Below are 27,026 nucleotides of genomic sequence, written 5' to 3'. Positions count from 1 at the left end.
GCGCGCTTTGCGGCCCCGCCAGGCGCCTGGGCAGGAGGTGGCTCGGCCCGGCGGCCTACATCTCCCAGAGAGCACTGCGCTGCGTGCCGAGGGGCGGGGTTGCGCATGCGCCAGGTGGGCGCCGGGAAGGGGCCCTGCAGGCTGCTCGTACCGGCCGCTGCCGCCGAGAGTCCGAGGAGCGCGGCCTGCGCCGCCCGAGCTGAGGTGAGCGCGGGGCCTGCGGGCGAGCCGCGCCCGGCCGTTGGGAGCCGCTCCCCGGGCCCGACACCGTCCCGCCCTCGCTTCCGGGCCCGGCCCCGCTCCCGAGGCTTGGCCGGGCCTGTCGCTCCGGGGCCGCGGGGTAGAGCGCGTGGGGCCCTCGGCCGGGGGGGGGGGGGGGGGCCGGGGGGGTAGAGCGCGTGGGGCCCTCGGCCGGGGGGGGGGGCCGCGGGGTAGAGCGCGTGGGGCCCTCGGCCGGGGGGGGGGGCCGCGGGGTAGAGCGCGTGGGGCCCTCGGCCGGGGGGGGGGGCCGCGGGGTAGAGCGCGTGGGGCCCTCGGCCGGGGGGGGGGGCCGCGGGGTAGAGCGCGTGGGGCCCTCGGCCGGGGGGGGGGGCCGCGGGGTAGAGCGCGTGGGGCCCTCGGCCGGGGGGGGGGGCGGGGCCGCGGGGTAGAGCGCGTGGGGCCCTCGGCCGGGGGGGGGGGGCCGCGGGGTAGAGCGCGTGGGTCCCTCGGCCGGGGGGGGGGGGCGGACAAGAGGCGGGGTAGAGCGCGTGGGCCCCTCGGCCGGGGGGGGGGGCCGGACAAGAGGCGGGGTAGAGCGCGTGGGCCCCTCGGCCGGGGGGGGGGGCCGGACAAGAGGCGGGGTAGAGCGCGTGGGCCCCTCGGCCGGGGGGGGGGGGGCCGGACAAGAGGCGGGGTAGAGCGCGTGGGCCCCTCGGCCGGGGGGGGGGGGGGGCTGGACAAGAGGCGGGGTAGAGCGCGTGGGCCCCTCGGCCGGGGGGGGGGGCCGGACAAGAGGCGGGGTAGAGCGCGTGGGCCCCTCGGCCGGGGGGGGGGGGGCCGGACAAGAGGCGGGATAGAGCGCGTGGGCCCCTCGGCCAGGGGGGGGGGGCCGGACAAGAGGCGGGGTAGAGCGCGTGGGCCCCTCGGCCGGGGGGGGGGCCGGACAAGAGGCGGGGTAGAGCGCGTGGGCCCCTCGGCCGGGGGGGGGCCGGACAAGAGGCGAGATAGAGCGCGTGGGCCCCTCGGCCGGGGGGGGGGGGGGCCGGACAAGAGGCGGGATAGAGCGCGTGGGCCCCTCGGCCAGGGGGGGGCCGGACAAGAGGCGGGATAGAGCGCGTGGGCCCCTCGGCCAGGGGGGGGCCGGACAAGAGGCGGGATAGAGCGCGTGGGCCCCTCGGCCGGGGGGGGGGCCGGACAAGAGGCGAGATAGAGCGCGTGGGCCCCTCGGCCGGGGGGGGGGGCCGGACAAGAGGCGGGATAGAGCGCGTGGGCCCCTCGGCCGGGGGGGGGGGCGGACAAGAGGCGGCGCGCGCCCCTCAGGGGCGCTAGCAAAGGGAGGCGCGAGGCCCTGTCCCGTGCGGGGCTTAACGCGCAGTGCCGGTCCCCCAGTGAAAGTTGCGGGAAACCCGCCGCTTCCTCACAGCGCCTCTGAGCAGATCCATTCGTGGTGCGCAAGGTGCTGGGACACTGGAAAGCAGCGACTCTCCGATTTATTCTGGCATAAGCTTTTGTGGGTAAAAGTCAGATTGTTCTTGCGGAGACTGATCGAGGAGTCCCGTGGCACCTTAGAGGCTAACATGACTACCCCTGAGACTATCAGATCCTGCCGTGATGGGAGATGTGTAAGCACATACGTCAGTGGTATTCTTTTGAGCTGTCCCTCTCCCCTCAGTGTGCACACCTTTTAGTACCCTTTTTTGACTCAAGGGGCCAGATGAACATCTTTTAATTCTGAGGTGGAGAGGCAGGAAGCATCAATGAGCCAATTTTAGTCTCCTCTTGGAGGAGAGGGGCGGGTATCCCATGTTCAGTCATCCTCTGCTCTGTGGAGGTGTGATCTGAGTGTGTGGACCCAGTGACCAGTGCACTTTGGGCAGTATTGACTATGCTTCAATTACTGCTGAAACCATGTTGCTACACTTGGCCGCAGTCCTGTCCTGGAGTCAGTTTATATTGCATAACTAACTATAATCCTCTTCTCACTAGGAGGGAGGATTGCGTGGGAAGCTTAATCTCTGATAGATTTTAGGATCAATCTACTGTAGGTAGATATGAGGAAGAATTAAGACTATGGTATTGTTTCACAGAATTGAATTCTAGCATTTATCTGTATGTTCTACAACTGCATTGTTAGATATAGCTGGATTGAATGGTGAAAGCATTGGAGCATCTTGGCAGAACTTTTGCTGCAATACAAAGAAAGGTGCATGTATGTCTTCAGAGATCAAGTATATCTCATTTCAGTGCTGATTTTTGTCTTGTCCGTAGAGGTGACTTTTGCCTTGGTGTTGTCAGCTTTCTGGTTACATATATGAAATGGTCTTCTTGTCTTAGTGAGTGGGGGTAGGGGAAGTAGAGGCACAGTGGGAAACTGTGAGACCGGGGACTGAAGCAGTCTCCACTTGTGCGGGTTCTGCTTTTGAAATGTGCAAGAGCCCAGCAGCTCAAAGGCGGAGGTGCCCTTATCGACTAATTGAATAGTCAGTGGAAATCCCATCGACTATTTGATTAGTTAATGTAAATTTAACATCCCTACTAACAAGACAGGTTTAATAGATATGAAAAAACAAATCTAATGAGAATCAACTCAATTGTTTCTTTAGAAGAAAAAGGAGTACAAGAAGTGAGTAAATTCATGTATCTTGGGATAGCAGGTAAATCAGTGGTGATGTCCAGATGGAAATAACACAGATTGGCAAGCAACAACTGTATTTACCATTTTAACAAGATTTGGTTATAAAAAAAGTCTACACTTTTAAAACCAAACTATGAATCTTCAACTCCTATTATTTCCAACTAACATACAGAGATCAGAATTGGAAATCCACCAGAGGTATAGACAGGCATCTATATGTCTGAGAGAGAAAATGCCATAAGAAAATACTAGGTATTAAGTAGAATACAATACCAAGACCTATCAGAATTCATAACTACTTATCTATAAAGTAATTCAGAAAAGATGGAAATATCTGCGACTTGTAAAAAATGAAGCCAGAGTGTATGCATGGCAAGTATGCCATTGGGCAGCTGGAAGAAGATGAAAAGGCCCATCCAAAAGAGTCATGTGTTGGGGGGGATTTACTGTGGCTATCTTTCTGCAATTTAGGCTAATAGTTTATACTTTGTGCAGGTATCTTACTAGGAGTGTATTGTTCATGAAATATCAGTTAAACTCTGTATTTCATCACCTTCATAAGCTGGTTTTGATTTTTCTTATACCGTTAATTAGGGATCATAGAATACTAGGACTGGAAGGGACCTCGAGAGGTCATCGAGTCCAGTCCCCTGCCCTCATGGCAGGACCCAGTACTGTCTAGACCAGTGGTCTCCAACCTTTTTACACCCAAGATCACTTTTTAAATCTCGGAACAGGCGAAGATCTACTGCCCCGCCCCTTCCTTGAAGCCTCGCCCTCTCTATTCTCCTCCTGTCCATCACTTGCTATCCCCAGCCCTTACTTACACACTCTGATAAACAGTTTATTTTTAAATTGTGATGTATAAAATTAAAATCAGGTGTTTATAGTTATGAAATAAATGGTCTGTTTTTTATTCATGCTATTTAAATCTAAAATGAAGCATTTATAATTATACATTTTGTGGGGACAGAGTTCTGCAGTGGGGGGCAGGGAAGAGGGAACAGGGTGCTGGGAGGGCAGAGGACAGGGCTCTGCAGCTGGGGACAGGGTGCTAGTGGGGACAGGAATAGGGACAGAGTTCTGTAGCTGGGAACGGGAGTGGGAACAGAATTCTGTGGCTGGGGACAGGAGAGTGGGGACAGAGTTCGGGGAGTGGGGAACAGAATTCTGTGGCTGGGGACAGGAGAGTGGGGACAGAGTTCTGTGGCAGGGGAGTGGGGTACCAGTGGAGGCAGAGTCCCCACAAGGGAAACCAGCGTGCGCCTCCCTGGGGGGGCCACCCTCCCCATCGCAGGGAACCCCCACGTGCGCCTGCCCGGGGCCGACCCCCCCGGCGCAGGGATGACCCGCGGGCGCACGCCTGCTCCGGGGCCGACCCCCCGGTGCAGGAAAACCCCGCGCGCACCTGCCCCAGGGCTGACCCCCCAACCTCCCCCCCTGCAGGGATGCCCCGCGCATGCACCGGCCTCAGGGCCGACCACCCCGCGCACGTGCCTCCCCCGGGGCTGACTCACCCCTCCTGTGTGGTGCAGGGAGCCAACGCTCCCTCCCGCAGTACATCCGGCAGAGCAGCTAGTGCTACTTCCGGAATCGCTGGAAGTGGTGCTAAGCTGCGGGACTTCTGTCCATCCCCAGGAAGCCGACACTACCTCCATTTTCACTTGAAGTAGGTAGTGGGGCTTCTTGGGGGTGGGAGGGAAATGGGGGTGGAGCGGGGCGGACAGGACGCCTCGCGATCGACTGGTCAAGGACTCGCGATCGACCTGTTGGTGACCACGGGTCTAGACCATCCTGATAGACAGACATTTATTTAACCTACTCTTAAATATCTCCAGAGATGGAGATTCCACAACCTCCCTAGGCAATTTATTCCAGTGTTTACCCACCCTGACAGAAAGTTTTTCCTAATGTCCAACCTAAACCTCCCTTCCTGCAGTTTAAGCCCATTGCTTCTTGTCCTATCATTAGAGATCAAGGAGAACAATTTTTCTCCCTCCTTCTTGTGACACCCTTTTAGATACCTGAAAATCGCTATCATGTCCCCTCTCAATTTTCTCTTTTCCAAATTTAAACCAGCCCAATTCTTTCAGTCTTCCTTCATAGGTCATGTTCTCTAGACCTTTAATCATTCTTGTCGGTCTTTTCTGGACCTTCTCCAATTTCTCCACATCTTTCTTGAAATGTGGTGCCCAGAACTGGACACAATACTCCAACTGAGGCCTAAAAAGCACAGAGTAGAGCAGAAGAATGACTTCTCGTGTCTTGCTCACAACACACCTGTTAATACATCCTAGAATCCTGTTTGCTTTTTTTGCAACAGCATCACACTGCTGACTCATATTTAGCTTGTGGTCCACTATAACCTCTATATACCTTTTTGCCGTATTCTTTCCTAGACAGTTGCGTCTCATTCTGTATGTATGAAACTGATTGTTCCTTCCTAAGTGGAGCACTCTCATTTGTCCTTATTAAACTTCATCCTGTTTACCTCAAACCATTTCTCCAATTTGTCCAGATCATTTTGGATTATGACTGTATTCTCCAAAGCAGTTGCAACCCCTCTCAGCTTGGTATCATCAGCAAATTTAAAAAGTGTACTCTTCATGCCAATATTTAAATAGTTGATGAAGATATTGAACAGAACCGGTCCCAAAACAGACCCCTGCGGAACCCCACTTGTTATACCTTTCCAGCAGGATTGTGAACCGTTAATAACTACTCTGTGAGAATGGTTATCCAGCCAGTTATGCACTTACCTTATAGAAGCCCCATCTAAGTTGTATTTGCCTAGTTTATTGATAAAAATATCATGCCAGACTGCATCAATGCCTTACTAAAGTCTAGGTTTACCTTGTCCACCGCCTCTCCCCTATCCATAAGACTCGATAGCTTTCTTTGATAGGATATCAGATTGGTTTGACATGATTTGTTCTTTACAAATCCATGCTGGCTGTTCCCTATCACCTTATTGTCTTCCAAGTGTTTACAGATGATTTCCTTAATTACTTGCTCCATTATCTTCCCCGGCACAGAAGTTAAACTCACTGGTCTGTAATTTCCTGGGTTCTTATTTACCTTTTTATAGATGGGCACTATAATTGCCGTTTTCCAGTCTTCTGGAATCTCTCCTGTCTCCCATGATTTTCCAAAGATGATAGCTGAAGGCTCAGATACCTCGTCTGTCAGCTCCTTGAGTATTCTAGAATGCATTTCTAGGATGTTAAAATGTGTTCATTTTGGTAAACTTGCACATGTGGAAGGGGGCAGTTGGGGGCAGGTACTCGTGTGCTACGTCTAGATTGCATCCCTTTTTCGTAAAGGGGATGCAAATTAGACGTATTGCAATTGCTAATGAAGCAGGGATTTAAATCTCCCCCGCTTCATTAGCATAAAAGTGGCTGCCGCTTTTTTTCGGCACGGAGCTTTGCTGGGAAAAAGCGCCAGTCTTGACGCGGATCTTTCGGAAAATAAAGCCTTTTCCGAAAGATCCCTTATCCCGGGATCTTTGGTACAGCTTACTAACTGCCATGGTAGAGTCTCCATCATTGACAATTATTAGATCAAGATTGGATATTTGTTCTAAAACCGTGGTCACCAACAGGTCAATTGATCGCGAGGCCTTGACCAGTCGATTGCGAGGCATTCTGTCCGCCCCGCCCCCATTTCCCTCCCACCGCCGAGAAGCCCCACTACTTACTTCAAGTGAAAATGGGAGGTAGTGTCAGCTTCTTGGGGATAGACAGAAGTCCTGCAGCTTAGTGCCACGTCCAGCGATCCCGGAAGTGGCGCTAGCTGCTCTGCCGGGTGTACTGCAGGAGGGAGCATCGGCTCCCTGCAATGCACAGGAAGGGTGAGTCAGCCCTGGGGGAGGCGCGTGCGGGGCCTCCCTGCGCGTGGTTGGGCCTGGGGCAGGCGCACATGGGGTTTCCCTGAGCTGGGCCCCGAGGAGGCACATGCTGGCTTCCCATGGGGGGGGGGGGGGGAAGACTCCTGGGAGGAGGCAGATGCAGGGGACTCTTTGCCTCCACTGCCCCCCATTCCCACTCCCCACTGCCCAGTTCCCTCTCCCTTGTCATAGAACTGTCCTCCCACTCCCTTGTCCCCAGCCACAGAACTGTCCCCACTCCCATCCCCACTCCCCAAACTCTGTCCCCACTCCCCTGTCCCGAGCCATCGAACTCTGTCCCCACTGGTACCCTGTCCCCTGCCAAAGCACCCACTAGCACCCTTCCCCAGCACTATGTCCCCTGTTCCCACCAACACAGTTGGGGCCACATTAGTGAAGCTTGGGGAGTGGGGGTGGAGGAGGGTTTTTATTGCTTCTCACTTTTGTGGCCCCAACTGACTTTTCTTGGGTCAGTGACCCCTGACTCAAGACAGGTTCTCTGCCCTTCTCAGAAATAAAGACAATGCAGAGACTTTTTTGACACAGTATTTTATTTAAAAATGAGGCCTGGCCAACAAACACCAAATTGGGGCTAAGAACCCATCTGGCCACAGCACCATAACACTCCTGCGCTCCCTTTTCCCCCAGACCCTACATCGGAGCCTATCATACACTAGAACCCCCTGCCCTGAGCCCCTCACATACCCCAACCCAAATTCCTGAACCTTCACATCCAGAAGTCTGTGGCTTGCTTAGTACCTTAACCCTACATCTGACCCCCAACACTGCCTAGCCTGGCGCCCTCTCCCTGAGCCAGTGTCCCCTTCTCCACCTCCTCCTGCATCCAGATTTCCTCTCAGAGCTTGCACCTCTCACCCCTTTCCACACCCAAATCCCTCATTCCCACCCTGGAGCCTACACATCCTGTCTCAACCTAGCGAGGGTATGGCTAGACTGCAGGAGTTTTTCAGGATTTCGGAGATATCCCATTAAAACTCTTCTGCATCCATGGATGCATTTGTTCTTCCACTTCTTTTAGTGGAAGAGCAAACATGATCTTTCGGTCACCTCTATATTCCTCTTTCCACAAGGAATAAGGGGGTTTCCAAAAGAAGGTGTTTTTCTGACATTTGGTCCAGTCTAGACAGGCCAAATGTTGGAAAAACCTCTTCCTACAGAAGAATTGGGGGAAAAAGCAGCAGTATAAGGGTTGGGAATAGCAAGTGATGGAGAGGAGGAGAATAGAGAGGGTGGAGCTTTGAGGAAGGGGTGGGGCGGTAGATCTTGGCTTGTTCTGTCATTTAAGTGATCTTGGGTGTGAAAAGGTTGTAGACCACTGTTCTAAAAGATGTGTTCTCAGAAGTATTTTTGGGAAGTTTTATGTTGTGTTATATAGGAGGTCAGACTACATGATCACAACGGTCTCTCCTGGCCTTGGAATCTGTGAACCTATTAAAAGTTGAATCTATAGTAACCACTGAAGGGAAGAAAAACGATAATCCCATTTGAACATAACTTCTTTCCTCCTAAATGTCCAGATGGACCAGGACATAGAGACAACTGTTGCCTTTTCACATGCTACACCATGTGCCTTACAGAGTAACTGGAGGGACCCGCTAACCCGTTAACTGGAGGGCCCCTCCCAAGCTTCCTGGCTGGAGGGGGGCCCCCCACGGCATCCCAGCCAGTGGTTAGTTGGTTAAGCAAATAGTTTAACCCCAGAGTGGGCAATAATTTTTGCAGAGGGACCACTTAATATATTTTGGCACATGGTCATGGGCAGGCTCCACTCCCTGGAAAGGGCAGAGTCTGGGGACTAGCCTTTCCCCTGAGTTGTCTGGGCTCAGAGGCTTTACAAATTCACTTAATTTACAAACATTCTCCTTTATATGTTTGTGCTCTAATAACTTGGACACTAGAAGACTACCGCAACCAAACTTTCCATGGGATAACCTTTTCTCCAGGAGAAGGTTTTAAGGTACTGTGGGAGGGAAGAGAAGAGAGACTGACACTTCTCCCTGGGGCCGCACAGAGCTTGGCAGTGCGGGGAGAAGTGGCTTCCCCACCATTGCTGGAACGATATGGAGGCCCCTCTTCAATACTGGGATTGGCTCGGGGCCCAGCAGCCAACCAGTGGGTGGGCGGGTTGCTGCTGGGGCTCACTCTAGGCGGAGGGGGAGGGGCTGGTGTTACCGCTCAGCTGCCACTTTGAAAAAATGTCCGGAAGGAGGCACATCGGGAACCTGGGGGGGGGGGGGGGAATGAATGGGGGAGGCTGGTCTGGGGGGGTTGGACCGTTGGGGGCGAGTAGGGGGTAGGGCAGGATTGGGGGGGCTGGATCGTTGGGGGATGCTGGGGGGCTGGATTGTTGGGGGCAGGCTGATCTGGGGGGGCTGGACCATTGGGAGTGAGTGGGGGGAGGGCAAGATTGTGATGGGGGGGCTTGACTGTTCGGGGCAAGTGGGGGAGGGCGGGATTGTAGGGGGCTGGAGTTGGACTGTTGGGGCTGAGTGGGGGGAGGGCAGAATTGTAGGGGAATGAAGGAAGTGGGGCTGGACAATCCTGCAGAGAGTGAGTGAGAAATTAAGCCCATGGCTGGGGGGGGGGGGAAGGGTCTCCTTTGAGAGGCACTGGCCCATGGGATAGCACTGGATGGTGCTGGGTGGGTGAGAAATTAATCCAAGGCGGCGGGGAGGGGAGGGATCCCTCAAATCTGGGCACTGGTCCTGGATGATCCTGGGAGGGTGGTGAGAGATGTAGTCCATGGGAGGGGCAGCTGGTCAAGGGGGTGGTGCTGGAGGAGGGACTATAGAGGTGCCAGCAGGCTCATGTAGTTGACTCATAATTTCATCAAAAAAGATGGGAGAAGAGTTTGAGGTGTCACCTTGAAATCTCTCAGATTCAATAGGGCCAGCCCCATTGATTGGGGCATCCCTATACTCAGCTCTTGGATGAGAATTTGCAGACCCAGCATGCCTATCCCCTACTTCCCTACCAAAAAAAATTAGCTTCTACAAGGATAATTAGCAAAAATACCATCTGATAAGAAGCAAAACACTGCAGTATTTGAAGAGGGGCCTCCGTATGCTTCCAGCAGTGGTGGGGAAACAAGACATGGTGATTTGGGGGCTCTCCCTTCCACTGTGCTTTTAACGGCTTCAAGACTCATGACGTGGGAAGAAAACAGAGACATACTTTCTATTGTGACTTTTGTATCTAAGTTTGCCAAGTCTAATAGCTCTGATTCTCAACATTGCAATGCTTCTTTTTGAGTCAGAGATTTTGCTTTATGCAGCAGTAGAAAAGCATGGGGGTCTGCTATAATGGCCAGATGTCAGGCACTGGCAGCTGCAGTGTGGCTGGAGGCTGTCAGGGCTAGCTTCTGCTTTTCTAAATTTTGTTCCTTCGGTTTCCCGGGCAACGCTGGGTAAGTCCTGCTAGTTAAAAATATAGCAAAAGTCTCGTGGCTCCATGCCTCACCGCTACCGCATTGCCCGGCAGCTGTCTGGGGTTGCTGTGGCTGTTTAAAGGGCTTCTATCTCTGGCCCCTGCCAGGCTAGTGCAGTAACCAGGAGCAATTTAAATAGGATCCTGCTGCTAGAGCCACCATCTGGAAATTAGGTGGGACAGGCAGCATGATATAATTAGAAAGCAGCCAGATGCAGTCCGCGGGCTGAATCAAAGTGGTAGGTGGGCTGGATCTGGCCCTCGGGCTGCATGTTGCCCAGCCTTGATTTAATTGGTTAACTATTCTGGGTGTTTTTTACATCCCTAATATTAGCATCTTTGCTACAATGGTGCAGATGTACAAGCGGTGCTGCAGAGACAGTGCTGGGGGGAACTGGCTTTTAAGCCAGCTCCCCAAATCTTGCTACCTCTGATACAGAGGCAGCAAGGTGGGGAGGGAAATGCGAGTAGTCGACTTGACCAACCGATAAGCCTAGGAAACTGCTTGCTTACATCCCTTCTCAGGGACATGCTGGCTGCTTATGGGAGAAGCACCAACTGGGAGCTGCTTGAGGTAAGTGTCCCATGCCACAACCTTGAATCATCTTGTGCGCTCTAATTCACCCTCCTCCTGCACTGCAACCCCTTCAGTCCCTGCCCTATCCCAGAGCCCAAACCTCAACCCACATCCTTAGTTGGAGCCCTTGCCCCCTCCTGCATCCAGAACCCCTCCTGTTTGGCCCACGCTGTAACCTAGGGGAAGCCTGTGCAGGGTTGTGTGTGACCTGTGACTGATATTTTTTCTGGGGTTCAGTGGCCCCCGATATGAAAAAGGGCTCCCCACCCTTGGTATCATTGTAGACAAGCCCATAATGTCCCCTTAGTAGATTTCTCAGTCTTGTATCCATGCTCTTCATGCTGCCTCCCGTGCATATTCCTTCCTTTCCATTCTGCTGTACTTGATTTTCACTGAAATTCCTCCTAAAGTTAGTTTGAGGGCCACCAAAGCAAATATTTAGCTAAATCTCTTCCTCTGAATCTGTCCGTCCCTCTTGTCTTCTCTTTTTGACTGTAAGTGTAATACTGACAGGTAGAACTGAATGTGGGACCTCTGGAGCTTAAGTGCGTGAGCCTTTACAGCAGTTATGGGAAACCTTTTGTGGGTCGGAGGCTGCTGACTAGGGATGTTAAATTTCAATTAATCAGCCAATCAAGGAGTCGATAAAATTTCCATCAACTGCTTGATTGGTCAGTAAGTGGGGGGAGGTGCATCAGGGACTGCTTCAGTCCATGCTTGCACCGAGTCCCGACTGCTGTGCCTCTGCCTTTTAAATGTACTAAGAGCTGGATGGTTCCTTGCTGTGCCTGTGCCTCTGCCTCCCCTGTTCTCCCCTACACTGGCTCTTGCTCCCCTGAGGCAGCAAGTGGGGGAATGCAGATAGTTGACTGTTCAGCTACTCTTTTACATCCCTACCACTGAACCACCGAAAAATCAATTGGGGGCCACACACAAGTGAGAAGCCCCTGACTGAGAGGGAAAAAGACACTCATATTTCCCTTGCACACCAGAACCTAGAGGGGCCCAGACCAGTAGATTTTTGTGTGCTCCAGCCCTATGGGTGGGTGGCAGGGGGCTGCAGCACCAGTACGGGCTAACACTGTAGCACAAACTTATTCTCTAAGTGTCACTGCATGGAACAAAGAACCACGCCCATTAGGTGTGTGGGTTATATTTGCCTTTCTGGACTATGAGGTGTCTTGCGGTTAAGAATTGAAATGATCTATCCAGATAGAAGTCACTTCCTTTGACAAGTTAGATCTGGGTCCATGATGTCTGAATGTTTTGAGTGTTTGGATGGATTTGTTGGAAACCCTCCACAAGGGAAATGATTATATATTTAAATCAGTGATATTCAGATTTTAGTGGTCCTGATGCCAAATTAGCAATCGATATTACCCAAAATCCTGTTGACCACTAGTGAAATGTTTTGCCGTTACTTCAGTTCATGAGCAAACAAACTTTAGATTAGGATTGTTAATTTTTTGCAGGGTGTGTGTGTTTTTCCTACTGATGTTTTATCAGGGAGCCACCTTATTCCAGGCTTGCCATTGTGTCTTGATCCTCATATAACTCTGAGATTTTCCTAGAATACTTTGTCATATAAGCTATTGAAATAAGAATGAGGTTTGGATAAAAACTTACCTTTGGAACACTTAAGTATCTCTCATGTCTTAACTCTTTTTTCCTTCAGTGGGAATTTGATCGTGACTTTGTCTGAATATAAGTGCAGAGCAATTTTCTAATGAACAGCGTAGACAAAGGAAAATTTTGGGGTAAGTGAAATGTACAGTTAGGGTGTTATAGAATCCTAGAACACTAGAATTGTCCTATACCCTGCCCTCACAGCAGGACTAAGCCCTTTTAGATCATCTTTGATAGATGTCTATCCAAACTATGGGTGTTAATAGTAATTTGCTAATTGAATAGTTGATAGAATTTCCATCTACTATTCAATTAGTGGATAAGGGTGTTTCTGCTTTGAAATGTAGCAAGAGTGAGCCTGGCTGTTGCTACATTTCAAAGGTGGAAGTGCCCTGCCACATTCCTCCCCCTTTTGAAATATACAAGAGCCCAGTGGGGACTCTTGTATGTTTCAAAGGTGGAATGCTGCCACTGTGACTGCCCGCATCCTCCCACAGAGCTGGAGAGAACCAGCTTTTAAGCTGACTCCCTCCAGCACCCCCCCCCCCCGGGCCTTGCTGCCTCTACCTGATAAGAGGCAGCAAAGGAGCAGGGAAGCGACTAGTTGACTACTGCGTCAACTATCCGATAAGCTTTTTCTTATCGGCTAGTCAATTAGTTGCTTACATCCCTAATCCAAACTGCTCTTAAATATCTCCAGTGATGGAGATTCTACAACCTCCTTAGGCAATTTATTCCAGTGTTTAACCACCCTGAGAGGAAGTTTTTCCTAATGTCCAACCTAAACCTTCTTTGCTGTAATTTAAGTCCATTGCTTCTTGTCCTATCCTGACAGACGAAGGAGAACAATTTTCCTCTCTTCTCTGTGTTGGCACCCTTTTAGATACTTGAAAACTGTTATGTCCCCCCTCTGTTGTCTCTTTCCCAGACTAAACAAGCCCAATTCTTTCAGTCTTCCCTCATAGCTCATGTTTTCTAGACCTTTAATCATTTTTGTTGCTCTTCTCTGGACCTTCTCCAACTTTTCCACATCTTTCTTGAAATGTGCCCAGAACAGGACACAATACTCCAACTGAGGCCTCATCAGTGCAGAGTATAGGAGAATGTAGCCATGTAAACATTGTTCTTGGAACCTGGTTTTGTTCTTTTAGAGGGAATGTAGATGACTAACGAATTAATTATTCTGTGAATGTATGAAGTAGGGTTACACACAGCCTCCCCCCCTCCTGCACAGCTGCCTCTGTATCAGAAGCAGCAGCATAGGGGGGCAGCAGGTGGGAGTGGCCTTAATCCCCCCCCACACACCCTGTGCTGCTGGTGGGAGGGGCTGCATGTAACTGTGAAGGTTAAGCAGGCTCCCCCTTGTGTAAATGTGTAACAGCTGAAATTTTCAGTGTTTTTAACATTCCTAGTATGAAATAAGATCTTTATGCTGTGTTTCTGTGAAATTTCTCCCAGAGAACTCTGTGAGAAGACATGACCATTGGGGATTCTGGTCTCTGCCTGTCAGGCTTGTCCCAGTGTTATCTTTTATACTATCTGGGTGTGTATCTGCTGCTAAGATTTTGGCTTTGTGCCTGAATGTGTTTCATCTACTTCCAGAAAGCATAAAAAACTTGTAATAATTTCAAAGAGTAGTTTTCATGCCAGCAAGCGGTTGAAACATGTTATGTGTGCCACACAAACTTGCAGGATAAATGGGTGACCATCTTGAGGATTGTTTTTAATAAATTCTGAGTCCATTCTTGAGTTGTATATGGGGTAAAATCGATTGCCTACTTTGCATAGACTTTATAAACATATAGGATTGTCAAGTGATTACAAATTTTATTTGCAGGATTAAAAAATTTAATTGCAATTAATTGCATGCAACTCCCCTTTGAAATGTCGCAGCTGCGTTTCAATGGGGCAGCACTGCATGGAGCTCAGGGGCAGCTGGAGTCCCCAGCTGACCTCAGGCTCCATGCAGCACTGCCCCTTGGAAGCACCGGGGAGGCATTTCCAAGGGGCAGCGCAAGGTGTAGCCTGGGGTCAGCTGGAGTCCCCAGCTGACCCTGGGCTCCATGCAGCGCTGCCCCTTTAAGGCTCCAGAGTGGCATTTCAAAGAGACAGTGCAGCATTAATGCCTGTGATTAACCTGTTAATTTTAATCTCCTGCGTTAGTTGCAGGCATTAATGCAAGTCAATTGACAGCCCTCTGAACTTATCTAAACTTTGACTTATTGAACTACTCTGTCCTAGTGTGGTACAGCAGGTCACATCTGGATCTCTTTATATTGTCAATGTTATTCCTTTCAGGCCCAAGACCTAATGAATTACTAGTCAATTATGACTCTAGGCAGCTGATCATTGATGTTTGCCACTTCAGTGATTAAACTTTTAAAAATATTTTTGAAATGCTCTAGTCCTGATGCTGATTCTGGCAGGGATGTTTAGATGCACATGCTGTAGTAAGACAGTTGTTGTTTCAAGAATTGGGGTGTTTTTAGTCCAGAGTCTTGGCTAGATTCCAGTTTAAGTGATTTATATTATGTCTGCTTAAATTTTCCCTTTCCTTTTCATTAAAGAAAATAACTCATGCCCCCTTCTTCCCTCCCATGTCCCTCCCCACCCCTCATCCTCCCCCCCCTCCCCCAACAAAAACCCTCCAAACTTGCTGGGTGATTTCTGGGGCAGAATTTCTACCATGCTGTGCAGAAGTGGCTGTATGTTAGCAATGAATGTGTGCCATTTGCAAAGAACTTCAGAGTCTTCCAGTTTGCCCAGCACTACCCCAACTGAAAAGTAATCTGATGTATCTGTTTGGTACCTTAAACTTTAGATTTATTATGTAATTTATATGTAGCTATTTTACTATATATTTGAGAGTTTTTCTGTGTGTTCATTCAAGAATGCCTCCTAAATGGTAAGAGCAAGGACCACTGAATTTGGTACACAGCTTCCTCTTATTATAACTTAAAATAAGGTAAGGGTTTGGTTGTGCCAGGAAACTGGGATGTGCCTGGAATGGGATTGCTTCTCATAAAATCATGCAGCAAAGAGACAGAATAATCAGATGAAAGGGGCTGGCATGGGGCTACCTTTCCTCCAGAGGAAGATTTTAAGGTACTTTTGGCAGTACAGGGAGAAGCGGCTTCCCAGCGGAAGCAGCGGGGACAGTCACTCATTAAGGCCAGCAGCAGAGGTGTGAGTGGGAGGGGTGGTTCTCCGAGCGGCAGCTGCCCCACATGTCTCTACCAGGCCATTCCACTGGGCAGGTGCATCCGGGGTGGGGGAGCCCCCTCCTCCCTCCACCTTTGATGACACTCGGACCGGGCCCCTCCCCTCCAGTGGTGGCCGAGACTTGCTGAGTGACAGGCTGGAGCTCATGGCCGCTGCTAGCGGGTGGTTGCGGGCACAGCGGGGCGAGCCCAGCAGGGAGGCAGCGGCGGCGGTGCTGGGAGCAGCCCGGGGTCCAGCGCTGCTTCCTGGTCACATGGCAGGGAACCCAGCACCTGCTTGCTACGGCCTGCAGGAGAGGGGAGGCACCGGTGCGGCCCCATGGTGCAGCAGGTAGCGGGGCGAAAGTTTCAGGGCAGGTGGTGGGTCGTTGCCCCCTGTGGCACCTGCAGACCTGGGTGCGAATTGGGCCGTCCCGCCCACCCTAGGTCCCGTGCTCGCCCCCTCCCACCCCTCACATGGGGCACCCCCAGCAGGATCCCCATCACCTGCCCCAAGCAACGCCAGGTAAGTCTAGCTAATGAATTTTAAATGCAGAGCTGCAGCAGGGTTAGGTTCCAGATCTGTTGCAAACCAGGACTGAAAAAACATTTACTGGCTGGTGGGAGTGGGGGAATGCATGTAGTCTATAGCATTAACTTGTAAGCTTTTGCTTATTGGTTAATCAGTTAATCGACTACCCTATTACATCCCTAATACCGATCACGGAAGGAGAATCTGAAAACAGTATTGTGGAAGCCCAGTGTAGATAAGATGTGAATGTAAATGTGATTGATAATGTCGAAGGTAAGGATAACGGAAGAGGAGAGGCCTTAAGGTATGTCTACACTGCATCCCTAGTTCAAACTAGGGATGCAAATGGAGACAATCGAACTAGTTAATGAAGCGGGGATTTAAATATCCCGCGCTCCATTAACATGATCTCGCCAGCGCGCTAGTTCGAATCACAGCTGATTCGAACCAGGAAGTGCGCGCCGGGACGCGTTAGTTCGGACTAAAGCCCTTAGTCCGAACTAATGTTACTCCTCATTTTTTGGAGGGGATCAAGCATGGAGTTGAAAGAAAGAAGATGTTTTAACTGTTTTAACATGATCTTAATGGTATCTCTCCATTTTTTGGAAAAGGCAGTGTAGTCACTCACTTTCTATCTTGACTAGAAAAATTGTTTTCTGCAGTTTGGGAGCCAAGGACCACCAGTAGTGTGTCTCAAAGGTATTTGGGTGGGGAGGCAGATATGTGCAGCAGGTTCATTCTTGTTCAGACTTAGCAATAGAAACTCTAGCATGATATTGTATATCCAGCTTTTGTGCCTGAAGATGAACAGCGGGAGCTTCAGGTCTCTAAAGTCCAGATTGAAAATGATGGGAACCATATGATGGAGAGAGAGATAATAGGTTGGATTTGAGGAATTCTCTGCTTGGTCATCTAGTTAATTCCCTGAATTAAGTCATCACATAATTGCCATTAAGGAGGGTAGGTGTAAGCACTACCAAGTTTTGTCCACAAAAGTCAATTTCTGTTGACAAAACAATGGAGGTGTACATAGGATAATGCTTCTTTTGCCTACAAAACTTCCCTGCTTTGCCACTCCAGCTGGAGCCCTCATCCCCTCCTAATCCCCAACTATGTGCCTCAGCCTGAGTCCCCTTCTACACCCAGAGCCCCCATTTGGAACTCACCCCCAACCTCTTATTCCTCCTCCCCATACTGTTCATGTGTGGAATGACTTAAGTCACCTCCATATTGGTGCGCACAATGAAAGTATTCTGTGCATAGACATAAAACATTAGAGATAAAACTGGTGTCGAGTTTTTTTGCAGTAAAGCTGTTATGGACAGAGTGTCAGTATAGACACTGCCCTTGGTTATGTCACTGTAAATTGCCTGTAGGAGGTGTTCAACGATGCCCATCCTAGCCACTTTGTCAGCAGTTTGAATTCCATTGCCCTGCATCCAAGTATATAGGCGTCTGCCCCTCCCAGTTTAAAAGCCCAGGATTTTTTGACATTCCACTTCCTATTTGCTTGATATGGAGAGCTCCCATTTCATCTTCCCAGCTGTCCATGGCAGCTCCATGCAGCAAACACTGGAGTTCATCTGTGTTGTTGGCTATGCTGGCTCTGTGGGGAGAGGAGGCTGAAGTCCTAGGCAAGCCTATTCACAAACTTTTGGCGGACCAGTAACATTTTATTTGCATACTGATTATGCAAATAAAATGTTACCTGTCTGCAAACCCACTCATCTGCTGAACCTGTCTTGTCACTGTACATCCTTCTATCTCAGTGTTTTTCAAAGTGATCGCAAAACCACTTTGAGAAACCTGCTAACTGGCTGCTCTGCTTTGTTTATTTCCAGTTCGCTGTTTGCAGCCAAGGGGAGTCTCAGGAAGTGACGTGGGTCGAGCCAATTGGAGCTGTGTGGTTCTGTGGCTCTTGAGCTGGTAAATAAACATACAAGAGCAGCCAGTTAGCAGGTTTCATGGACCACTTTGAGAAACACTGCTCTACCTCCAACCCTAGAGCCCTCTGACTCCATCCAGACAACGCTGGTACTCTGTGTCTCTGTACAGGCAGTCCCCGACTTACGTAAGTCGGATCCGCACTTACGAACGGGGCTTTCTCGCCCCGGAGGTAGAGGTGGCGGATTGCTACCTGCGAGCTCTGGGGCAAGAAAGCCCCGTTTGTAAGCTGCTCCGGTGCCCCTGGTCTGCTGGAGACAGTCTCCAGCAGACCAGGGGCACCGGGCGGGTTCCCGCGCTTCTGAGGCTTTGCCAGAGCAAAGCCTCAGAAGCGCAGGAACCTGCCGCGGCTGCGGCTTCAGTCCCGGTGCCTGTGGTCTGCTAGAGCAAAGCCTCAGAGGCGCGGCACCCCGCTGCCGCTGCGGCTCTGCTCCCGTGTTCCTGGTCTGCTTGGGGGGGGGGGGGGGGCGCAGCTAGTGTGCCCCCCCCCCCCCCAACAGACCAGGCTTTTGTTTTGGACCCTGGGGCAGAGCAGCTGGGGCGATGCCGATTGGACCTGCAGCGCCGCTCTGGGCACTACTGGACCAACCCGGCAGCACCCCAGCTGCTCTGCCCCAGGTCCTGATTCAGCCGCTGCTGGTCAGTTTCAGCAGTGGCTGAATCAGGACGCCTGGGGCAGAGCAGCTGGGGTGCTGCTGGGTTGGTCCAGTAGCGCCGAGGAGCAGTGCTACTGGACCAACCCAGCAGCACCCCAGCTGCTCTGCCCCAGGCGTCCCCAAGTCAGCCGCTGCTGAAACTGACCAGCGCTGACTACAGGAAGCCCGAGGCAGAGTTGCTCTGCCCCAGGCTTCCTGGAATCAGCCGCTGATCAGTTTCAGCAGCAGCTGACTTGGGGACACTTGGGGTTCTTAAGTTGAATCTGTATGTAAGTCAGAACTGGCGGTCAGTTTCAGCAGCGGCTGAATCTGTATGTAAGTCGGAACTGGCGCCAGCCGCTGCTGAAACTGACCGCCAGTTCTGACTTACATACAGATTCAACTTAAGAACAAACCTACAGTCCCTATCTTGTACGTAACCCGGGGACTGCCTGTATTATTAAACCTGCCAAACCCATCATCTGATATTCCTATATCCCACTAACCCCATTACCTCACAAGTGTGTCTTGCCAAGCCTGTCACCCCAGTGCCCACCGTCTCCCGCTTCCCAACGCCCCTGCTGCCAGCTTCCTTTTGTCAACCAGCTCTGTCTTGCCTGGAGCCTGTCGTGCATCTGTTGTCACTACCAACCTTGGTACCTGTGTCCCAGTGACCCCTGCCTTAAATTGACAACTTCCCTCTTCCCCAGATCCTGCCCCACTACTCCCTGTGCCTCTTGCTCCACAAACTCCATGACTGCCTGTTGTGCCAAACCCTGATCCAGCCCCATTGACCTTGCAACTGCCTGTTCCACAAGCTCTGAGGTCCCCCAACCCTGCTCCGACACCCTCAGATCTGCTGCTCCAAGACAGAAGCACGAGCTGTGCCGCACCTGGCTTCTTAACCACTGACCATCTCCTCTTTCCCTTTGACCTCTAACCCCTGCCCTTCCTCAGCCCCAGCCACCCCTCCCCTTGTCCTAATCCAGCCCCTTGCTTCCCAGTGCCTAATGCCCTTTGATCTGACCCCTACAGCCTATGCCAACACCCTCTTGCCCCAGGTCCAGTCGTGTCTCCTGCAAAAGGCTGGGGGAGGGGCTTTTAGAAGTTCGTGGGCATCAGCCCGCCCACCTCTGGAATTTCAAATAGTGCCCCACTACACAGGTAAATGTAGAAAGAAAACTAACAATGTGGTCTTGTAGTCAAGGCAGTTAAATGTTGCACAGGTGAACCTGGCTCTGTTCTGCCTCCATCATAGATGTACTGTATGTGTGAATACAAGTCACCTAAACCAAAATTATGGCAAATGGAACCCCTCCCAAAAAAAACACCCTCTTGCCCTGTGACCCCACCATGCTCTCACCCAGCACCCCTTTGATCCCACCTCTGCACTTCCCAGAGTGAAGCTTCCCTCTCTAGGGAGTGTGGCTGTTACTGCCACGCGGGCAGGGGGTGGCTGTTGGTGGAGCGCGCGCACGCTCTCTCCTCCTTCGTACCTCCTCCCTCCCCAAGCACATTTTGTGCCCCCATGGTTAGAGCCAGGGGAGGAAAGGAGGAGCACGGAGCCCCAACCAGGCCGCCATCTTACCTCGGTAGTAGGGGGAAGGAGGAAGGGAGGTGCCTCCTGCGCTGCTGCTGGGCAAAATCAGCTACCATGGTTGCTGTAGCTGAAGCTGGCTGCTGTGTGGCACCTCGGGGCCAGGGTAAGCCCCAGCCCCCAGAGCTGCTGCAGACAGCTATCTTCAGCAACGACAGCCACCGTGGCCTGGCAGCCAGTGGTTTGTGGCCTGTCACCGGTCCATGGTCCAGCAATTGGGAACCACTGGCATATTGGAGAAGGAGTATGAAAAGGACATGCATCAGTGCTGTGAGAAGACGAAGGAGCTGAGGCAGTGTACCAGAAGGCAAGGGAGTCAAACCGTTGCTCTGGTGTTGCTCAGGAGACCTGCCACTTCTATAAGGAGCTGGATGCCGTCCTTGGTGGCAACCTCACCTTCACCAAGATCCTTGTGGATATTTTGGGGGCCTGGAGACAGCAGACAGCGGACTCAGTCCCAAGGATGAAGTCATGATGAGGAAGTTAAGTTGTAGGATGAGCTGGGACAGGCCACAGGACCTCCTCTTAACACAGGCGAGTTCAAGCGAATCCCAGGAATCTGTCTTTGGCGTGTATGATGCAGGAGAGGGGAGCTTTGGTAAGTGATATTTTTGAGTTGATGCTGCTTAGTTGTATGAGGTAGAGCTGACTTCTGCTTTGTTATGCTAGAAGTGGGAGAAGGGATAGAAATATACAAGGCTAGCTATGTTTGTTTACTTTCCTCTGCATAGTACGCAGTGAGGCAGAACAGTGTTAATGCACACTGAGATTTCATGCGAGTCCTCTAGACGATCTTCCTGGAGGTGTTTGCCAATCCACTGCTGAAGGTTCCTTGGCAATATTGCTTTGTCCCTGCCTCCGTTTTAGGAAACCTTCCGGGGCCAATCGGCAATCATTTGTGCAGGGATCAGAGCAGCAGAGAGTCTTGAGCCATATACATGCAGGAGATGCACCCTTGCTTATTCTCAGGAGTGAGATACTAGCTTCAATTATCCTTGCCTGTGGAAAATGGTAGCAGATTTTGCAATTTTGTACCTTGTAGTGATTCTCTTAAACCTCCCAGGTCCTTTGCCCCATCTTGAATGCCCTCTTTCCACTGGACTAACTCACCCATGTTTAGAATGTTCTCTGAGCTAGGTGCCTGCCAAGGGACATTTTAAGAGGTGCATTTTACTGTAATTTTAAAATGTGAGTGCACTAACAATCACGGTTCTTTTTGTTTGTTGTGCAGATATGGCCTACATGGCCGGAAGAGTGCCTCTGCCAAGTGAGGAAGCAACCGAGGAGTAAGGAGGTCATGCTTTGAGAGGTGCTCCAAGCCTCAGATGCTGAAAAACAAAAACGCAGGCCATGGAGAGAGACTATACATGAAAATTATAAAATAGGCAGGACAGCAAGGAGAGCCAGGAGGGAATTTTAATGGGCCAGGAGCAGATGATAAAAGTGATGGAGGGCCAAATGGAGATTTTGAAGTCCCTAATCATGCTGCAGGTAGATACATGCATTCTCTCTCTTTCCCCTCGTCCTCTGGGGTAACTAATACAGAGCTGCTTTTTATGCCCTCCCCAAACTCTTCCCAGGTATTCTCTACAATTTCCCATCTCAGTATCCTGTTCACTCCACCCTATCAGGTAGTTCCTAAAAAGATAGCTGGAGTTACACAGAGCTATTAGAGCCTGCATCAGGACTGTACCCATCACTGTTATTTTCCTTTCCATCAAGTATTTTCTGTGTGTGTTTTTAATTGGCATTTAATAAAAACATTCTCTCTGAAAGAGCGTTGAGAGTAAAGGTTATTTATTTGTCTCCTGCACAGTAGTTGGTGCTGGAATTTGCATGCAAGGTGACAGGTTAACAAAGCATGGCAGAGTGGTATATAGAAAGATACAGTACTGGTGCTCATTTGTCAAAATGGTGCCTCAAAAGCCTTCCTGATTCAAATAGCCCTCTGTTGTGCTTCTTTAATAGCCCTGGTATCTAGCTACTCAATCAGCCACCAGGCAATCTGCTTCTGCTGTGTACCCTGAAGCAGCAGTTCCCAATTGCCAGGCCAGGAACCCCTGGCTGCCGCAGCTGAAGATGGCTGTTCATGGCTGCTCTGGGGGCCTTTGGCAGATTGGTAACATTGTAATTGCATATTTGAACTTTGATTATTGCATAATGAATGTGCAAATAAAATGTTACAAGTCTGCCAAAGGTTTGTCCGTCCATGGTATTAAAAAAAAGGTTGGGAACCACTGCCCTGGAGGATTGACTCTTGACCTCACAAATATTATGCAGCACACAGAAGGCTTCTATGATCATGGAAATACCTCTCTCATTTAGCTGTACCTTGCCAAAAAGGCAGCACCAGTGTGCTTTTAATCTGCCAAATGCATATTCCACATTCATTGTGCACCAGCTCTGCCTGTTGGTGAAGTGCTCCTTGCTGCTGTACAGGCTTCCCATGTGAGGCTTCATGGGCCATGGGAACAAAGAGTATACCGGGTCTCCCAGGACCACTGTGGGTATTTCAGTATCTCCATTTGGAATCTTCTGGTTGGGAAAGAGAATTCTTGCTTGTGGCTTTCTGTATAGGCCAGTGTTGCTGAAGATGGGTTGACAACCCTGCAGTGATGTCAGTGACATGCATACAGTGATCTGCAAGTGCCTGCAATACCACAAAGAAGTATTCCTTTCTATTGACGTACTGCATTTCAAGGTTGTCTGGGGCCAACATTGGGATATGCATGTGCCATCTATCACCTTGCTGCAGTTAGAGAATCCCATTGCCTCCGAGCCATCCACTATTTTACACTCATTTTCACGAGTCACAGTTCTTTGTAGCAGAATGCCCTGCATGCTTGTGATAACGCAGTCTCAATGGTGGATGTCCAGACTCCAAACTGATTTGCAACTGACTAGTAGCAGTTTGGAATGGTCAGTTTCCACACCGTGATTGACATGTGCTTCTCCACTGAGATGGCAGCTCTCATTTTGGTGTCCTTGCGCCGCAGTGATTGGGCAAGTTCTGCACAGTTCCAGTAAGTTGATTTTCAGAAGCATTCAGAAGTTCTGCAGCCACTGTTTGCCATCTCAGTCTGTGATGTGATCCATCATGCAATACTTTCAACACAACACTGAACAGCACACTGACACACAGATACCCTCCCACAGACAGCACAAGAAGAACTCCACATGGACTCCTCCTGAGGGTTGAAATGACAGTCTGGACCAATACATAGAATGCTTCCGCCGATGTGCACAGGCAGAAATTGTGGAAAAACAGTATCGCTTGACTCATAACTTCAGTTGTGCAGAACGCAATGCCATCCACAGCCTCAGAAACAACTCAGACATTATAATCAAAGAGGCTGATAAAGGAGATGCTGTTGTCGTCATGAACAGGTCTGACTACCAAAAGGAGGCTGCCAGACATCTCTCCAATACCAAACTCTATAGGCTACTTCCCTCAGATCCCACTGAGGAGTACATTAAGAAACTGCACCATCTGCTCAGGACACTCCCTACACAAGCACAGGAACAAATCAACATACACTTAGAGCCCTGATTGGGGTTATTCTATTTACTACCCACGATCCACAAACCTGGAAATCCTGGATGCCCCGTCATCTCGGGCATTGGCATTCTCACTGAAGGACTGTCTGGATATGTGGACTCTCTACTCCAGATCCTACGCCACCAGCACTCCCAGCTATCTCCGTGACACCACAGTACGCCAACATTTTGTGGCTGACCTGGAACAATGCTTCCTCAGCTCTCATCTACTCACACCCGTTCTCTACCTACGCTACATTGATGACATCTTCATCATCTGGACCCCTGGGAAAGAAACTCTGGAAGAATTCCACCACGATTTCAATAGCTTTCACCCCACCATCAACCTCAGCCTGGACCAGTCTACATGGAAGATCCACTTCCTGGACACCACGGTGCAAATAATTGATGGTCACATAAACACCACCCTATAGCAAAAACCTACCGACCGCTATGCCTACCTTCATACCTCCAGCTTCCATCCCGGACACACCACACAATCCATTGTCTACAGCCAAGCACTGAGGTACAATCGCATTTGCTCCAACCCCTCAGACAGAGACCGACACCTACAAGATCTTCACCAAGCATTCTTGAAACTAAGATACCCACACAAGGAAGTATGGAAACAATTAACAGAGCCAGATGTGTACCCAGAAGCCTCCTGCAGCGGGACAAGCCCAGGAAAGAAACCAACAGAACACCACTGGCCATCACCTACAGTCCTCCGCTAAAACCTCTCCAGCGCATCATCAGTGATCTACAACCCAGCCTGGACAATGATCCCTCACTTTCACAGGCCTTGGGAGGCAGGCCAGTCCTCGCCCACAGACAACCCCCTAACCTGAAGCATCTTCTCACTAGCAACTATACGCTGCACCATAGTAACTCTAACTCAGGAACCAATCCATGCAACAAACCTTGGTGCCAACTCTGCCGTCATATCTACACCAGCAACACCATCACAGGACCTAACCAAATCAGCCACACCATCATGGCCTCATTCACCTGCACATCTACTAATGTAACATACGCCATCATGTGCCAACAATGCCCCTCTGCTATATACATCGGCCAAACTGGACAGTCTCTATGTAAAAGAATAAATGGACACAAATCAGATTAGGAATGGCAACATACAAAAACCTGTAGGAGAACACTTCAGTCTCCCTGGACACACAATAGCAGATCTAAAAGTAGCCATCCTGCAGCAAAAAAACTTCAAGACCAGTCTTCAAAGAGAAACTGCTGAGCTACAGTTCACCTGCAAGTTTGACACCATCTGCTCAGGATTAAACAAAGACTGTGAATGGCTAGCTTACTACAAAAGCAGCTTCTCCTCTCTTGCTATTCACACCTCCAGATCAGCTGCTACAAGTGGGCCTCATCCTCCCTGATTGAATTAACCTCGTTATATCTAGCCTGATTCTGGCCTGCATATTTATACCTGCCTCTGGATATTTCCACTACATGCATCTGATGAAGTGGGTCTTTTCCCACAAAAGCTTATGCTCCAATACATCTGTTAGTCTATAAGGTGCTACAGGACTCCTTGTTGCTCATGCAATACTTGTTTCCCAACCCCCAAAGCAACAGTCCTCCATGTGTAGTAGCTCTGTGAATGCCAAGAGCGATTTGATGGTGATTTTTTCCCATTGCACTGAGCACGTCAGGCACTTTGGATTCCTTTGTAGATTTGGAGCTCCTGGTATATTGCATGGCCAGCCATGACGTATTCTTCTTAAGTGACCTGCGGCATAGGTTAACCAGTAAGCATCACCCAGTAAGGGTGATGCTTACTGATTAAACAGTTACATCCCTACCTCTGACCTCTCCAGTAGTGATACTACATCCTACTTTTGTAATCTTATTTTACTTTTGAACTCTTATGGTATTATGCTATACAAAGCCTCAAAAACAATTATAACGTTATAATCGAAGAGGCTGACAAAAAGGGGTGTTGTAGACCTCATGAACAGAACAGATTATGAATAGGAAGCTGCCAGACAACTCACCAACACCAGATTCTACGTGCTTCTCTCCTCTGATCCCACTAAAGAATACCAAAAAAACCTGAGCCACGTGCTCATGAAACTTCCTGATATAACTCAGGACCAAATCTACACTAACACTCCCCCATCCCCCACCCATCCCCAACCAGGAGTTTTCTATCTGCTACCCAAGATCCACAAATCTGCAAATCCCAGACAACCCATCATCTCAGGCACTGACATACTTACAGCAGGATTATCTGGTTATATTCACACTCTCCTCAGACCCTTTGCTAACAGCACTAGTAGCTATCTTTGAGACACCATCGACTTCCTGAGAAAACTACAGAACATCAGTAATCTTCCTGAAAACACCATCTTGGCCACCATGGATGTAGAAGCTCTCTACACCAACATTCCACACGATGATATAAGCTACCACATCAGAGGCCCATACAGCTGCACAGCCACCAATGTGATCTATGCCATCAAGTGCCAGCAATGCCCCTCTGCCATGTATATTTGCCAAATAGACCCAAATCACATATGCGAAATGGACAACCCAGAAACCTGTTGGGGAACACTGTAATTTGCCCGAGCACTCTCTAATGGATCTAAAAGTGACTGTGTTATTACAAAGCAATTTAAAAACAAACAAACTGCAGAACGTGGTTTCATTTACAAGTTTGACACCTGGAATTGAGGTCTGAACAAAGACCTGAACTGGGTGGACCACTATATTCCACACCCTAATGACATAAAAAGCTAAGCACCGGGTACTTAAAGCCCACTCTATTAGCCTTATTTAGCATAGACACACTACTTTACAATATTTTTTTCCCCATTTCCCCCCCCCTCTTTTTCTCTATTTGTACCCTGGACCCCTTAACTCCATCATTTGAAGAAGTGGGCTCTGCCCATGATATCATGTACACTTTTGTTAGTCTCTAAGGTGCTTAAGGACTATTCGTTGTTTAAGTTTTTTTCATTACAGACTAACACAGCTACCCCTTGAAACTTACAGTATTAGGGTTTTCCATGTATTAACATGAGCTTTCTGTGCTGCAGCACGAGAGTTCTTGCCTCTTCTGTGAATGATTAGTGAGAATAATCTGTTCTTGGCCTCTTAAGAACAGTTCTTTGTGTTGTGCATTCGGAGTGACATGGTAGCAGTCTGTGATTATATTTCAAATAACAATTGTACCAAGTTTTCCT

General features: G+C 50.1%; 1 protein-coding gene across 28 annotated transcripts in view; it reads left to right on the top strand.

The window, feature by feature from the left end:
• The first annotated feature begins 18 nt into the window (after positions 1 to 18).
• LOC102456623 (rho-related GTP-binding protein RhoG-like) overlaps positions 19 to 27,026 on the top strand; it is a 36,827-nt gene continuing 9,819 nt past the window's right edge. For 2 of the 28 annotated variants that reach the window (XM_089781754.1, XM_089781749.1), the window contains exons 1-2: positions 20 to 204; positions 12,425 to 12,506. The gene's annotated coding sequence lies outside the window, so the exon portion shown is untranslated. Of the gene's footprint in view, positions 205 to 1,449; positions 1,824 to 10,697; positions 10,747 to 12,424; positions 12,507 to 13,833; positions 13,919 to 17,948; positions 18,034 to 19,081; positions 20,882 to 21,514; positions 21,775 to 27,026 lie in introns of those variants that run through there. The other 26 variants (XM_089781755.1, XM_089781746.1, XM_089781736.1 and 23 more) reach the window with 25 other exon arrangements.

The sequence above is a fragment of the Pelodiscus sinensis genome, chromosome 13 (assembly GCF_052426305.1).
Source record: "Pelodiscus sinensis isolate ZL-2025 chromosome 13, ASM5242630v1, whole genome shotgun sequence".
NCBI classification, from domain to species: domain Eukaryota; kingdom Metazoa; phylum Chordata; order Testudines; family Trionychidae; genus Pelodiscus; species Pelodiscus sinensis.
The sequence above is the reverse complement of the archived record's forward strand: the minus strand, read 5'-3'. Positions and strand labels throughout refer to the sequence as shown.